Source organism: Eschrichtius robustus, chromosome 6, assembly GCF_028021215.1.
Source record: "Eschrichtius robustus isolate mEscRob2 chromosome 6, mEscRob2.pri, whole genome shotgun sequence".
NCBI lineage: Eukaryota > Metazoa > Chordata > Mammalia > Artiodactyla > Eschrichtiidae > Eschrichtius > Eschrichtius robustus.
Window position 1 is genome coordinate 129594255 of NC_090829.1, and position 17366 is coordinate 129611620.

A 17366-nucleotide genomic window follows, 5' to 3' on the forward strand; every position below is an offset into this window, starting at 1 on the left:
GTTATATTACCAAGGCTTTGACTGGAATGTTTTATTTGAGAGAGACACACATAGACTCAGATATGATCATACAGCTTTAAGGAATTAAGACTGACTTTATGGAGCCAAAGAAGACCCTTGGAAAAATATCCTGATATGTACAGGATTCCAAATAGCCTTACCAGTTAAGTAAAAGTGGTCACTTCCTGGCAGGTGCAGGAATCTCAAGATACTTTGGAGACCTTGCAAAAAGAGAAATTTACCCAAATCTGTTGGTATTACAGGTGAATACGATGGCAAGTCTTTAGCATGGCTTCCTGGCCTCAAGAAGCCTTTTAAAATTTCAATCTTAGATTCCTTATGAAAAGTTCCAGTAAAGCAGATTTAAAAGAGCCTGTATGATCAGTCCCTATTCCTGCTAACACTTATCTAAATAATCAGGCCACATTTACCGAAAACAGACTTACTTTGCAAATGAATTAGTTTTAATTTGGTTATATTTGGTAAAAATGAGGGTGATTTTAGAGAGAAAAAAATATGTTTTAGTAATATACCTTTGTGGATATTAGGTTCTAGTGCTGCTAATTGTCTTTAAAATTTTGGTATTTACCTATAAACCGGACTAGATCCTGAATTCTTCTATTGATAGATTTTCTTCAATATGTGGCTATTACACTCCAAACTAATGTTTCCAGTCTTCATTGCATTCTTTTATTGGAATCAGTGAGAATTAAAACCACCCTTTAACTAAACACTTGATGATGTTGTCAGAGACATTTCAAATTGCAAAAGAGGGTTCAACCCTGACATCTAGAAATCTTCAGCTGGCTCCCCTCTGAAGTTGGTGGCTTATTGTGATCCAGATTGCAACTAATTATACTAATCATTGTTTTAATTTGTTCTCTCTTTTTTGTTTTTAAACAGTTTACACTTTGTATCTCTTGCTGCTATACTATGACACCCTCCACAGGAATAATGAGAGTTTGATGTCTGGAGATGATTGACCACCCTTATATGATTCCTCCTAATGAAGACCCATGAATTTCTGCCATTTCAAATGTTGCCTAAGACTCACTTCCTAGATGGCCCCCTGTTGCTCAAATGTGGATGTAAACTCTCTAAAAGCATATCTCTCTCACAACCACCTCTTTCTCTCTTCCTTGGGACATGTCTCTCTGGGAATGAGCTTTCCCAGTGCCAAGGGAGTTGATACTGATGCCAAATAACCAAATGATTAATAATCAATGCTTTCTAAAGAAAGATCTCAATCAAAAGGGAGAAATGTAAAAGGAAAATCAAAATGGAGTCAGTATTGATAAGAGAGCTCTCTCAAATGAAGCCAGGAGGACCATTAAGGAAATGTGACTTATGCACCTCTCAGCTTGGATGAAATCTAACCTTTTGACCTAATGACATCATCTGGTAGAACATCTGCCAGAAATCTGTGACAGTCTATCTCTTTATTGAACCCCTACCCTAAAATAATTCATGATTCCTTAAGGACGAATATTTTCTAACTCACATCAGGATCAATCACAATTCTTGCCAGGCAACTTTTAACAACCTCATGGCTTTTTGTCTTTATAAGCCCCTGACTCTTTCTCTTCCTTGAAACACTGTTTTGGGGTTACACACATCTGTGCCTTCTGAATTGCTATTCTTAAGACTCCAAACATATTTTTTTTCTTGTTTGCATTATTTTCTCCTGCATTATTTTGTTGTTGTTGACATGCATCAGGATGTAAGATGGGTTTTTTACAGTGGATTCTGGTCTAGATGAGAAAGCCACTACTCTAAATATTACATTATTATATTTCCTGTTTTTATATTTCTATTTTCAGGTAGGAAACTATATTTTTTGAAAAAATAATTTTATCTATTCCTATTACAATTTTGCATACATCTATGTTTTTTCCTAAGTAATTCACCATGACCTATCCATGGTTTCATCTATTTTATTTCAAAACTGGCATGGATAGAAATGAACATCAATCTTCTCAACATGATATTTCCCCAATATTCACCTGATCTTTATTTTGCTACTATCCTGTGTTTTTCCAATTCAAGAATGTTTAATTTCTTAAGAAGTAAGAAATTATTAATTTCTTATTATTCATTATTTTGTTACCCATAATAATGGGTTTTATCACTCAAAGATAACTCCTCTTTGAGTGAAACCTGTACCATTCCAGACATGCTTTCCATTGTGCTTGAATTTATCCTCTTCTGTCTAATTTTAAGGCTACAAAATCTGTGTATCCTGTATATGTTTTTAAGCACAAAAATAACATACAGTGTACTGATTAGAAACACACAAACTGCACAAGTGAATTTAGCTTTAAAATCTGTCCTCATCATTTACAAGCTGTATGAAACATGGAAAGTTAATTAATTTTTCTGTACTTCATTTTTCTCATCTGTAAAATGGGGCTGGCAATAGTAAACTTCATGATAATGAAGAATAAATGAGTTATTAGAGGTAGAGCAGTTAGTGCAGTGTCTAGTACACAATAATCAGTTAGTAGTTTTTAACTATTATTAGAATTTATTGCAGTGATTTTTTTTTCCCTTGAGGGAGCCGTGCAAAGTAATTTTGTAGTAATAAAAGACTGAGTTGTGATGACCTACTTAGTTTGCCCATGTTAAACATTTGCCAAGAAAACTTCCAGACATCAGCTGGAGTCTCAATAAAAGAAATTGGAGGATAGCAGACAGTAGAAATCCACTATACAAACAGAAAATCATTTGCCAAGATGATTCTGATAGTCCAACAAGAAATATTCAATATAAGCATTAAAAGCAAACAAAACAAAACAAAATCAATAATTATAGCCTCCGGATTGAAATTAAAAAAGACTTGAGAATATTGGGAAAACTGCTATTTTCTTGGATTGGAGGATTTAATATTAGAAACACTTTCCAAAATAGATTTAATGTAATTCAAAGTGAAATCCAGACTTTTAAAACGTAACATCCATATAAAATAAAAAGGTGAAAGAGCTGATAATTATTTTTAAGTGAGAATAAAACAAGGACAGTTGTTATAGTATGACTATATAATAAATATTACTTAAATGACAACAATTAAATACTAAAGAATATGTTAAAATTACAATAAATAAAATTACGTGGCTTTGAATCATAGACGTATCATTGAAATAGAAGAAATAATCCTGAAACCTTATGAAGTTCACATAAAAACTTAACAAAATAGTGGCGCCAACACAATTTGGAGGAGTATAAATTGTACTTTCATAAATGATGTGGTAAAATTGGTCAGCTATTTCAGAGAAAATTTTAAAGTATTTTTCTCTGTAGGAAACAAACTGTAGGGAGAATTAAGAAATCAAAATAGAATAGCAATAGCTATTTGAATTACAAGAAAATATTGATATTGATTTGACCTTCATATAGTAGGCTTTTAAAGAAAAATCTAAACATGTTGAATTAGTCAAAAGGAAAAGACTGAGGGATTTGACTGCATACAAATAGCCAGCTTAAAAATATGATTTAAAACCACTAAGAGACACCACTACACACTCATGAAATGATTAAAGATACGGAGCAACCGTTCTCTTACTTATTGCCAAGGAAGTATACCTGGCACAGCCACTTTGGAAAATATTTTAACATTAGGCACTGAAGGTGAAGATACACAGTCCTTAAGACACAACAATTCTAATGAAGAGCCCCAACAGAAATGTGGGCATATGAACTCAAGTCATTGGCATGATTTTTCATAGCAATTTTATCCATGATATCTGCATACAGCAGCATATGTGAGTCTACAAAAATAATGTTAAATGAAATCAGCCAACCCAGGAGAATGCACGCTTTATGTATAAAGTCCCATAATAGCTGATAAAAATGCATAGGATTGAAAGTCAGACTTGTGGGCAAGAATAAAAAGATAGTGCTGGGGTGAGGACACAGGAGATTTTCTAAGATGCTGGCAAAGTTCTAGTTCTTGAACTAGTTGTTTTGCAGGCATTCTTTTTTTGATTATTCACTGAGCTGTTCCTTTGGTTGTGTTCACTTTTGTGTAAGGAGGTATGGAAGCTATGAAAGTACGCTGCTCAGATTTTTAAGAGGAAACCCCACTGTAAAGAAAGTAATCAATTGATTGCCTTTGGGTACCCTCACCTCCAGCATTCACTGAAGCCACGTGGTGCCTGAGCTGCCCCCAGCCAATGTAGCCACAGTGGGGTGCAAGAACCTGGCCATTTCTACCCCACTAAGGATTCCTGGAGTGGGCAATATTTGCTTTGGCGCTTCACAGCAGCCTGCCCAAGACATTCTCAGAGCTGCAGTCTGAGACTCTCACGACCCGACCCTTGATTTTTTCTTTCTTTCTCCTGTCTCAAGTCTCAGGTCTACATCATGACCTATGGCATATTTCTGTTTATTCTTTTTTTTTTCTCTTTCATTTATGATTTTATTTTATTTTTTAAATTTTTATTAGAGTATGGTTGATTTACAATGTTGTGTTTGTTTCAGGTGTACAGCAAAGTGACTGTGTTATACATACACATATATCCACGCTTTTTCAGATTCTTTTCCCAGGGTGTAAGGGGAGAGGGGATAAATTGGAAGACTGGGATTAACATATACACAGTACTACGTATAAAACATAGAACTTTCTGTTTATTCTTGTTCCCTCTCCCTTAGACCCTTCACAAACATCTCTCTGATAAATCTCTTTTACTTCTCATTTTTTGTGGAGTCTGCTTCCTGGAAGACCTGCATTAATGCTTTTGGAAACAAAAGTGACCAGACAGCTGGTAAGAGATTTTTTTTTGCAAATGGATCACTCATCTTCCAGATTGAAAAGTTGGAAAAATTTTTCCTAATTCTATAAAATATGCTGAAATATTACCTTGGAAAAATATCCCCAGGAGCAGAGAACTTCCTTCCTGATGCAGTGATTCAGGCATTTAAAGGGTGTGGAGGGAACAAGTTACATTGACATCCTGCAGAGAAATAATGAAGAACTGAGGACACTTAATCCCTTAAAGACAAAATGTGAGATCCAGAGGGCATTTTTGGTGTTTTACAAAGAGTTGTAATGTTGTAGAATTCCAAGAAGTATTGAATGCCTTGGCAAGACCGATCTCTTCTGCTAGAGATCTCTAAGGCTAGAGACCAAGTCGGAAAAAATCTTAGCTTATAAGCATAGAGAGAGGGTAGAGTAGAAGACTGTTTTGAAAAGCTGCAACATTGAGTTTGGTCTTTAAAACTGCATACAATTTCAATTTCTTACAAATAGAAAATTTTTTTTTTTAAATTAAGCCTCAAGGAAATTAATAAGCAAAGGTGAAAAGTCAACATACATTTAAGGACAGGTTGAATCATCTACTATGACAAATATTGAATAGAAGGTGAAAAAGCTAAAAATGCAGTCAGAGAATACACTGACCTACAAGATGCCAAGGCACAAAACAGAAAATTAGGAGCCCTTGCAATTATTTTGCAGTCATGAATATATGTCAAATATGACCAAGAACAGCAGTAGTCCTCTTTATATTCTTCTCCCAATTCGTATTCAATAAGAGTGCTATGGGTACCTCAGTCCTTATTATATCCCCTAGGAGAAATATATTCCTTCCTAAAGATATAACATGGGAACAACTTAAAAATGCTGGTGTTTGAATTAGGTGCAGAGGCATGTTCTTTGTTAGCCAGGGGTGAGAATGTATGGTTTAGATTAAAGAGTGTGATGGCATTAGGACAGAAACTGGTCTCTGGTGTTTTGGTCTTGTTGTATGTGCTTTGAGTATTTTTCTCTGCTGAATTATAACACAGCTACATCTATGATCATATGACAAACAAATCACTGGGTATCCTTTTTTGTTTCCCCCTCTTCAATCAACTGTCTTTAGCTTCTGCACCACGTTTAGTGTAATTCCTGCCTGTCTACTGAAGATGTATTTACATCGCTAGTTGACATAAAGAAGTGGAAAAGTATGAAGAGTTTGATTAAATGGCCTTGTGAACTGTTTGTCACTGTATGATTCTAGCCTTGACAAGGAGAGGAATGTGGAGTTTTCTTTTCTTTTTTTTTTTTTTTAGAGAAAACCAAACCAAACCAAACCACATGTTTTCTTTCACTGAGGATCTTTCTATCTAGCCATGCTAGAAAGCCAATTTTCTGAAAGGCAAGTGAACAAATACTTTGGAACATATTATAAAACTGGAAGGTTAAATAAATGTATCCCTATTTTTAGGGAACAAAGTAAACAGTTTTTAAAAAAAGAAAAGGCCATAAAAAGTTGGATGCATTATGTTCATCCCTGAGATATAGTGTATTTCAAGCTGACTCACTTATTATTTGAAGTAAAATTCCAGGACTATATAAAGCCTTTGAGACTATAGAAATGTAGGAACACTCCCAAAATTGTTTTATAAAGTTGGTATAGTCTTGATACACAAGTCAGAAAAGAACTATGTGTAACTAAAAAGAAGTGAGGTCAATCTCACTTCTGAAAAATAATTAAATATTCCACATACAAGAAAAATCAACAATATTGACATAAAAATCCATGCTAACCAATTTGTTTTAACCTAATAATTCAAGGATGGATTTGTAGACTAGTTATATACCTCCCTAATATCCATTCCTCTCTTCTTGCTTGCTAATAAAAATTTTATTTATTAAGTAATTTCTCCTTTAAATTTCACTTTCATATCTTTCCTTGCAAGGATGCCATTTGATACAGTTGTATCCAATGAAATGTTATCAAATCCACTGGAGCATCTGAGAGGAAAACTGTTTCTCTCTCAAGAAAAGGGATAGAGGTTTCAAAGTCACCATTTTCCATCTCTTCATTTCCTGAATGATGACATGATGCCTGAAGCTCTAGTAGCTATTCCGGAACTATTAGGTAAAAGCATGAAAATGAAACCCAGTAAGCTAAGGATGGCACAGTGAAAAGGTGAAAAAAGCCTGGATCCCTGACTCCATGTTTAAGAAATGAATCACTTTCATCTACTAGCCATCTCTTGACTTATTCTTATGTGAGAAAAAAAATTCCTTAAGTTGTTGTTAGTTTTGTTTTCTGGTTTTTTGCAACTGACAGCACTCCTGATTGATATATTTTTTAACATGAATAAATGCTGTTCACCACATTAATAGACCTAATAGTTGAAACACAAGTGGCCATCTCAATAGATGTAGAAAAGACGTTTAAAAAAAGAACACCTTTTTATAATAAAAAAATGAAAAGTAGGATCAAATGAAACTTTTAAAATCTGAAAAAAGAGCAGATTTTTTCAGATTTTTTTTTAACATCTTTATTGGAGTATAATTGCTTTACAATGTTGTGTTAGTTTCTGCTGTATAACAAAGTGAATCAGCTATATGTATACATATATCCCCATATCTCCTCCCTCTTGTGTCTCCCTCCCACCCTCCCTATCCCACCCCTCTAGGTGGTCACAAAGCACTGAGCTGATCTTCCTGTGCAATGCAGCTGCTTCCCACTAGCTATCTATTTTACATTTGGAAGTGTCTATATGTCAGTGCTGCTCTCTCACTTCGTCCTAGCTTACCCTTCCCCCTTCCCGTGTCCTCAAGTCCATTCTCTATGTCTGTGTCTTTATTCCTGTCCTGCCCCTAAGTTCATCAGAACCTTTTGTTTTTGTTTTGTTTTTTTTTTAGATTCCATATACATGTGTTAGCATACGGTATTTGCTTTGGTCTTTCTGACTTACTTCACTCTGTACGACAGACTCTAAGTCCATCCACCTCACTACAAACAACTCAATTTCATTTCTTTTTATGGCTAATATTCCACTGTATATATGTGCCACAACTTCTTTATACATTCATCTGTTGATGAACACCTAGGTTGCTTCCATGTCCTGGTTATTGTAAATAGTGCTGCAGTGAACATTGTGGTACATGATTCTTTTTAAATTATGGTTTTCTCAGGGTATATGAGAAAACCATCCACTTGACACCTGAAGCCAGCATAATTAGTGCCAGAATATTTGAAGCATTAACTTTAAACTCATAAAGTAGATTTAAACGAAACATAATACATGCAGCAAGAGTAGACTCTTCCAAAATTATAATATTAATTTATAAATATAGATGGGTGCTGAACGGGGTATTTGTTATTTTTGTCAAAGTTTTGGCTGTCAAAGTCCTGAAAGAGCAAGAATATTAGAGAAGCACACCAATATTCTAAAGAGATGTACAGCTAGATACTAATACGCAGGACTTACTTAAATGTAATTTTCCTTAAATCGATTAAAAAGCAACCTACCACCTTCCCTCATCCCTTAGAAGAGGTTCTAGATTATGCATGAACATAACTATTTGTTCTTAGTTCTCCCTAGGGTCCAGGTGGAAGATTTTCTGGAGCTTCCTGAAATGACAGGAAGTTGCCTTCATTCCCAGTGATTGCCATGGCAAGAAGCAGCACCCTGTTACACAACGGTAGGGTCATTCCCTCAACTTGTTCAGTGCACAGCCAATCCCATAAGCTATAAAGCAAATGCACTCTGGCAAGAATTCATGTGTTTCCTGTGGGTTAAGCAAATGCCATGGCATGTAACTGGCATCATTTAATGTTATCTCACCAAGGAGAGCTAGCTGTCTGAGCTGACTCTAACTGAAGGAAGATTTCCAGAGGGCCGAAGCTAAAGGTGAGTTACAAGAACTCACCAGAGAGTTCCTATTAGGGAATTACAGTGTATACATCTGCACAGGGAAAATTTTGTAGAATCCACTAACACTGCCCTTGGAAGAGACAGCATTTGGGTGCTTACCACACTCGGAGACATTGACCATGAAAGAATATCTGCAAATAATCCAACCTAGATGTAAAGAATTTTGCCCTCTTCCTCTAAACATTCTCTTTTTCTCTCAATTTGGGAGGATCCAGAATATCAGGAGAGGAGAAGCAGACAACCAAACAAAACCTACAGACAAACAAAACCCAGGGTTTTAACACATCCTCCACCGTGAGTTCACTAGCTAATGCTTAGACCACAACGACAGGAGAGAGAAGAAGCCTTGAATTAGATATGTTTGAAGTTTTGGTTTAGATCTGCAATTTAAATCCCTGAAGAAAAAGGTAATTACCAAAAAGCAAACTTGTATTTTGAACTGAATGTGACCCCAAAGCACAGAGACTCTCCTGGGTTCTTATCATCCAGGGACAGAGAAAAGAGATTTGACATCACTCCATGGGAATTAATACAGGGAGAAAAAATATAGCAAGTTTTGTTTGCATTCCATTGAGTTCAGAAATTTCAAAATCTGGGCAAATTTTAAGAAACTCCAAATATTTTTAGAGACATTGAACATTTTAACATAGTCATCTGTTTGGTGTGAATAAATAATATTAGATTTAATTTATAAGTACTGTGATGAAACCAGAATCTAATTTCCATACAGTCATAATCAGGATGAGAGATAAAACAGTACATGTTTGTGTGATTCCTTGTTCATGTTTCTGTCTTCTAGTCTTCTAAATATATTTAACAAGACTTCTATTCTGTCTGGTTTCTTATCTCATGTCCTCTACGTGCATTAAAGGATTAAATCTTTACTTTGGGTCAAGACTTGGTGAATTAGGCCATCTATGTTCACCCTAAAATTTATTGGTATCATGAGTGAACGTGGGGGACATTGGATACTTGCAATAAGCATATGTCAGGGGATTGAAATTTTCTTTCATATCTCATCTTTTTAATCGTGTGAGATTAGAGGTTTGAAGTTGTTCAGACCTGAACTAGATGGATAGAGCAGACATTAAAGGAATTTTCTCCCTATCATGTGTACTTATGTATTCCAGAGGGAGAATAAAAAATTCTGACTTTTATAGCAATGTGGATTTTAGGAACAGTATGATTAAATAAGCAAGATAAACAGAGCCTCATGAAGCCCACCATTGAAGCTGAGATTACAAGGTTGAAAGCCATGCCTGCTGTTCTCAGAGTAAAGAAGAAAATGAAGAGAAAGAAGAAGACAAGGGAGGAGGGAAAGAAGTGGGTAAAGGAGAAGGAGATCACAGATTGGCATTCATCCTAACCAAATGCTTGTGAATGACACAGCAGAGTTGTACTTATAAAATCACGTTTGCTTCTGGTTTCTGAGAGTAACATGTTCAACTACAAGTGTTTAAAGGCATAATAAAATATTAAGAGTCCATCCACTTTTATAAAATATTTAAAAATTTCTTTATCCTACTTCTAAAATTTTATCCATCTGGTCAAATATAGAATCAGAACCAGGGAATTACTTTCACTCCTGAGGTTTATTTCAGATACTTTCTTAGTTTTTGATCCCATTTAGAGCCTTCCCTCTTGGTTACTAGCTCTCTTTAAGAAGAGACTGTGGTGCTGTGGTGAGAGCTGCAAAGACCTCTCTAAGTGGAAGAAATGAGTATTAGCCAAATGCCAAGAACAAAGCTTATTATGTTTAGATTATGACTGTATAAAACTTAGTCCCACTCATGTACAGTGGCTGTTCAGATTTATGAGCTGAAATGTTTACATGTTGATATCAACTCTGCCCTGGTTGGTTTTTATTCTTGGATGTCTGCAGAGTTCCCACTTTCAAGTACATTTAGAAAAATCAGTCCCCATCAGGACATCTGGCATTGTCCTTTATATGTCACTTTATTCAGTCTTTGACTGCCAGTTTGTTTTTCTTTCTAACTTGTTCAGTTTAGGACAGCCCTGTCATGGTTTTTACCATTTCTTTGCGGTGTCCCTCCAGTATGAAAAATAATGTACAACACAATAAAAGCACCTCTATCACACACTCCAAAAATCATATGCTATGTAAAACAGGCAAATAACCAACAAAAGGAATAATATTCTATTATTTATAAATATTAGGTTTAATTTCCAAGGACAAATGAATGTATTCTTGGTAAATATGTTCTCTTGGGAATCTTGAATTTTTGAAACTCCTTTGACAACAACAAAAAAAATTCATTTAATATAAATTTTGCTTCACTTTGGAAAAAAGTAGAGATCATGACATTTTAAATTGTTTAAAAGGACACGTTGTTTGTTGGAATGAACATTGTATCTTTTGTCTCTTTGAATAATTTTATTTCCTTAAGCTCTATGTAACCCTTCCTATTTGGAAGTTGTTCGCTAGAGTGGTGGAGATGTCATTCATCTCTTGTCTGATTCAGATTTAGTTATTAATGTGACTTACACTTATTAAAGAGCACTCTACTTCTGTCATCAATTACTGTTGTAGTTTTAGTATTGTCCTATTAAAAGGTAGACTCTAAACTCCTTTTGATCAACCTCCAACAGTGTTCAAATTACTTCATACTTGACTATCTACCTCTTAAAAAACGAACTATGCATTCAAATCCATCATCTAATATTTACCTGAAAATATGTAGTCTAAATATAATAGTAGGTTACTAGTGGGTCTAAAGTGCCATCTTACTTCAAAATGGAAGACATGTGACGCATCTTTGGTTAATTACTTTCAGAATTCAAGAACAGAGATGCATCAGGCTATCTTCCAGCTCATTATGTGAAGTCAGGAAAGTATGTAAAAGGGTTTTTTGTTTGTGAAAAATAAAGTGACAAAAAGATGTCTGGTTTTCAACCAGATAAAACCATCAAAATGCTCAAGACATGGTTTTCACTGATTTAAAAATGAAACCCAAAGTATTATATTTTCAGATTTCAGTATGGATAAAGATGATATTTCAAAAATCAAGTTTAATTTATTTATTCCTATTTATGATCATTTTACCTATAAAATATGAGCTGTGCCCTTGCACACTAAGTACTATATTGAAAGATTATTATTTTTTAATTGAAAGAACTCACTTATGATTTTTAATTAACTCTAGGAGGACTATTACAGATTTTGCAGTTTATTTCTCAGTTCAGAGTAATAGCTCCTCCATCAAAAGTTTTGTTACTTTACATGTTTGAATATTACATTATTGATCAGCAGACAATAGGATCCAATAAATATGTAATATTTTAGAACGGTGATGTTGTGATACACTATAGGGACTTAACATTAAGTAGGTGGTTTTAATAATATTAAAGGGAAAGAAATGTTTTCTTCTAGCCCAATTTGTTTGTGATATTCATATTAAAATATCTCCTTGGCTCTTGTGGCAAAACATCTCATATTTATCAGCTGTCTTCTTTAGGTCATAAAGTAAAACAGAGAATTCTTGCAGTGTTCCTAGTCTAAGGAAAATCTGGTCATAAACCAAACTATGCTGAAATGTCTGCTATATTTGGATCTTAGAATGTTTGCCAAATGTGTGATTGCCTTAACTGTGTATGTTGTTCAGCCAAATCTCAACAAGTATAGTTTCATTACACTGAAAACCCTGACTTTAAGCATTGTCTTGCTATAGAGCACATATTTATACAAAAAATTATGTAACCAAGTGTCAGTGGAGCATGGATACTATAATAAAATTAAGTATCATCAATCACAAAATAGACCTTTACACCAAAGTCCTGTATTATCTCTTAGTAATATTAGAGGTCAGTGAAAAAAAGTCCCCCTTTTAATGATGTGGAGACATCTGCAAAGCCCATAATATGCTTGTTATCTTTTTCCCAAACTTGGAGTTAAAATATCCACAGTGTTCACGTACCATGGATAAGTTTTAGAAAGACATCAAAAATTCCAAAGTTTAAATGGAGGATACAATGGGAGAACAAAAGAACAGTTATATCTTTGTCAAAAGCAATTCTATTCTTTTAGGGATGGTGGATCTCTATGTCGAACACCAACTTGGCAGTGAGAAGAATTATGAAGATGAAACATCCATCTTGCCAGCCAGACAAGCTGAATCAACATTTTAGATTATTGGAGTATCATTTTTAAAAACTGTAGCACTCACAGCTTAAAATTTGATGTAAAACATTGCCATGCTGTCTATGTTCGTGAAATGGTGAAATTGCATATTTCCAAAGTGCTGATTTAACGTGTTAATAACATACTAACTTTCTTTATACCAAGAGTTTTTCAGCCTAATTCCAAGGATGAGTCTCAGGGTGTTTCTGAACTCTTTTGAATGCTTGCAAAATTCTGATGGGATAAGCTTGTGTGTATTTTTTTGGGGGGGGAATGGGAAGGTTGTTTAGAAGATCTATATTTTCTATTAGAGTCTTAAATGGATTTTGACCCATCCGAAGCTGAAAACCACTGCTATGTTTCATTCTGTTCTGGTACTTGGCTGCTTTCTCTCCTTGCACTCTTCCCTCTACCTTCCTAATGCAGTTTATTGTACCCTAGGTATATATTCTGAATAGTTGGAATGAAAAGTTCAGTTTTAATTGTTTCTGCTCCATGATGTAATTTAACAGTGATCTGGGTAAGTCCTAATAGAGCAACACCCTAATAAAATATACTTCCATGGAGCTTTGTTAAATATGTCTGCAACAGTATACTACTTGTTTCTAAAATCATTTTCTATTTTTCATTACATGGATATAAGCAAATTGCCATTCTAATAATTACAGTGAACTCAAATGTCTCCAGAGCAAGACGAGATGTAATTCATAGGTACAGTTTTTTTTTCATTAGACTCCTTAAAAATTAACTGTTTCTCCCCCACCATCCTCATCACACAAGTTTATTGTGGTGTGACTTCAAATGTTCCTGGTGTTTTATAAGTACAAAATCCATGGGAAAGAGTAATACTGAATATCATTTGCATAGTTAGTTGAATATATTACTAACAATATATTTTTAAAATGCCATTACACTTTTATAACTTTATTGTTATTTTTGCTCTCCTTATCCTAGAAAAGAAATTGGGAAAAGAAATTAAAAGTATACTTTTAAAGAATTCCTTTGAAGCCCAGTTCATGTTCAGTACAGTTGCCAAGGTACTCTACTAAGCTTCACATCATTATTACAAAGGTTTTTGTAACACTTGACTTCTTAAAACAATAATTAAAATGCCAGTAATTTGGACTTAAATATTTTTAATTATTTATTTTGAGATAATTTTAGATTTGTAAAAGATTTATAAAACCAGTACAAAGAAGTCTGGTATATACATTACCGGACTTCCCCTTACATTAACATGTTACATGATCATACAATTGTTAAAACAAGGAACATAACTTTGGTGCACTTATATTAACTAAACTACAGATTTATTTGGATTTCACCAGTTTTCCCACTAATACCCCTTTTTTGTTCTTGGCTCCAATCTAGCATTGTATTTATTTATGTCTCCTATGTGCTTTCAATCTATGACAGTCCCTTAGTGTTTCCTTGTCTTTCATGACCTTGAAACTTTTAATTAGTATTGGTCAGTTATTTTATAAAATGTCTATCAATTTGCACCTCCCTTATATTTTCCCATTATTATGCTGACATCATGCATTATTGAGAAAGATACTATGGAGGTAATATGTCCTTCCTTCTGCATCACATCAGTGGGCACATAATGTTAATATGTATTACAGTACAGGGATGTTAACTTCAATTTCTTGGTTAAAATGATATTTGCTAAGGTCCTACAATTAAAATCACTGTGTTTCCCTTTGTACTTACTAAATATTTGGGAAAAATTCTTTGAGTCTATGTAGGTATTTTGTTCTCACTTAAACTTTTGCCCACCAATTTCATTATCCATGGGTAGATGTTGTCTGCAATGGTAGTGTTTTAATAATGGTTTTCTATTTTATCCATTTCTTCTACAATTATTAGAATTATTTTGTAAAAAAGAGGTGTTCCTTCTCCCTTATTATTTCTTTATTCAGTTTTCTTTGTATCAGCATGGAATCATGTATGATTGCTATATTCTTTGGACTATTTTTCATTTTGTTTTTGTCATTAATGTTGTTCAGCTTGAGCAGCAAAACTTCTATCAGCTTGGTCTTTCAGTTTGGCTCATGTGCCCTTTTGGCATGATGCTACCCTTTTTTTGTTTCCTTGTTTGTTTGCTTTGAGCACTTCCTCAACTTCTAGCACCACAAGATACTCCAGGATCATTGTATAATTTCCCTACCCAAGCCCTAAAATCATCCATGTCTCCACGAAGTTCTGATTCCTTTTGTTAAAAATGCTATTAGAAACCAAGAACTGGGTGCTAAGTGTACTTGTTGCTAGTGGGGTGTCCCTGTTTTTAATAGCTCTTAGTGAACAGAGACAGGAAATATATGCACGTATATTAAATACATACATTCACACACACACATGCACATACATAATTCATTCTCACACCACAGGGTTCATTCTAAACTTTCATCTATTTTATTTATAACTTCTTGAGAAACCTGGTTGTCATTATTAACAGCATATTTACTTATTTTTTCAACCATTGTATACAAATAAATTAGCTTAAAAATTGCTAATCCATTACCAACTAGACTACAGTGTTGTGTAGCTTATTTTACCTTTAACCATATGATATTCAATCAAAATACTATTTTCCAAAGTTGCCATGAAGAGCTTCTTTCTTCCCCATCCACTTTTGTGTAGTTATGTGATTCGCTTGTAATACAGTTTGATTCATTTGTCACAATCTGCATTCCATCTTTCCTCCATAGGCTGACTGATACATTTTCAACATTTACATACAGTAATAATTACCCTTTGTGGTGTACAGTCCTGTTTGTTTTAACAAATACATACAGCAATGTATCTGCCACCAAAAATCCACACAGAGGCGTTCCATCACCCTCAAAATCTTCTTGGAATAGCTTTTTATAATTAAGCCCCTCCACTTTTCTCCAAACTCTGACACCACTGACCTGTTTTTAGTCCCTATATTTTATTTTCTCCAGAGTCTTCTATCATCTCCTAAGGACATATTTCTCCCAATATGACTTGGAAATCATTACTGACTACAACAAATTCCCAGATTAATTTTGGAAATAGTTACCCATTTCCCATGATGAATAGTACCACATCAACTCTGCACCTACTTATAGAAATATAATAGAATGACTCTAGGGTATAGGTCGCACACATTGAATTCTACTATAGCAACTAGAAAGTTTGCATCAGCCTAAGGGTATCACCCTACTTGAGAAGTAACCTGATTGGATATTTCCCATCACACTTTTCTCAGGGTTTCTTTTTCTCATCACCTTTGGTTGTACATGTGAACCTACTGCACTCAGTCATGCTCCTGCTGCCTGTTCAGTTATGGCCAGGTTTTAGAATATCTGCCACTTGTGAATGGATATTTTGGCATAGTGACCAAGAAGTCCATGTTATTTTAAATAATCTGGTTTGGCTATAGAAAATGTTTGCTTACTTGACTAGGGTTTCAGATATTGGCTAGATAAAAGATAGTCATTAAAAAAAAAAAAATCCTTCAAAAGCTTAGAAGGATATTTTTTTTCTGTTCTCTGCCATAAGGCCCAGAAGACTACTGTTGATACCCTCTGAAGCCTTAATAATTTTTTATGATAGAAGATATATTTCAGTAACCAGAGAATTTAAAGTAAGATTATTAAATTTAGGACCAACATACAAATATCACCCATAGTAGAAGGGTGGCTTGGAGATACAGTTTATCTTTCATCATCCCATATTAATAGAAACCAGAAACAGATTCCTTTTGTCATTCCTGACAGCTAATAATAATTATAGTGATTTCTTCTCTGGTTCTAATTTTGGGAGGGAGATCTGATTTCTTATAACTCTGTATAATATCATCAGTTCTCATAACAAATCTGAAATTTGTGTTATTCCACTTTGCATATTCACTTTCTTGCCCAAAGTTACAACAGCAGAGTTGGATTTTGACTCCAAGATTTTCTAATTTGAAAATCCATGATTTTTTTCACTTATATCTACTTTTTAAAAGGTGATTGTATATCTTTTACAGCAAGAGTATTGATATTCTATGACTCGGGTGATATCTTAGAACATTCCAATACTCTATCCATCAAATGGGCTTAGCATTGTCTCTCAGGGAATCTGGTGTTTGTATATATCACACCCAACATTTATTTGCATGTGATTGTGCATTCCATTCACAAGTCGATAGAGTCAATCTGCTTGCATCCAGATGTCCATTGTCAACTTTCTTTTGAGAGACTTCAACTGTCTCAGCCCTCTCTCCAATACTTAATTAATCAATAAACACAGCCAATTTGAAATTTGCCTTTGGTCTTTTCAGGTCTTCATTTCCTCTAGGTTATTAAGTTCTAGGAGGACAATCACAGATGTAAAGGGCATCAAATATATCTAGGGTACATACTATCAACATGATTTTTTGATTTCGACCTTGATAACCTAACTAAGGTAGTATATGTCAGGTTTCTCCACTGTAAAGTTACTCTTTTTCCTTTCTTCTTAAACTGTACTCTTTAGAAGAAAGTCATTGTGCACAGCTTACACTTAAGAAGTGAGAAATTATTCCAAATATTTGGGATTTTTCTACAAAGGAAATTTGTCTCTT

The 17366-nt window shown here is 34.4% G+C and overlaps 1 long non-coding RNA gene across 1 annotated transcript in view; it reads right to left on the minus strand.

Annotated features, from left to right (window-relative positions):
- LOC137766029 (uncharacterized) overlaps window positions 1-17366 on the minus strand; it is a 62897-nt gene that overhangs the window by 15579 nt on the left and 29952 nt on the right. The window contains exon 2 of the long non-coding RNA XR_011074262.1: window positions 4856-4949. This is a non-coding gene — a long non-coding RNA (uncharacterized lncRNA). The remainder of the gene's footprint in view (window positions 1-4855; window positions 4950-17366) is intronic.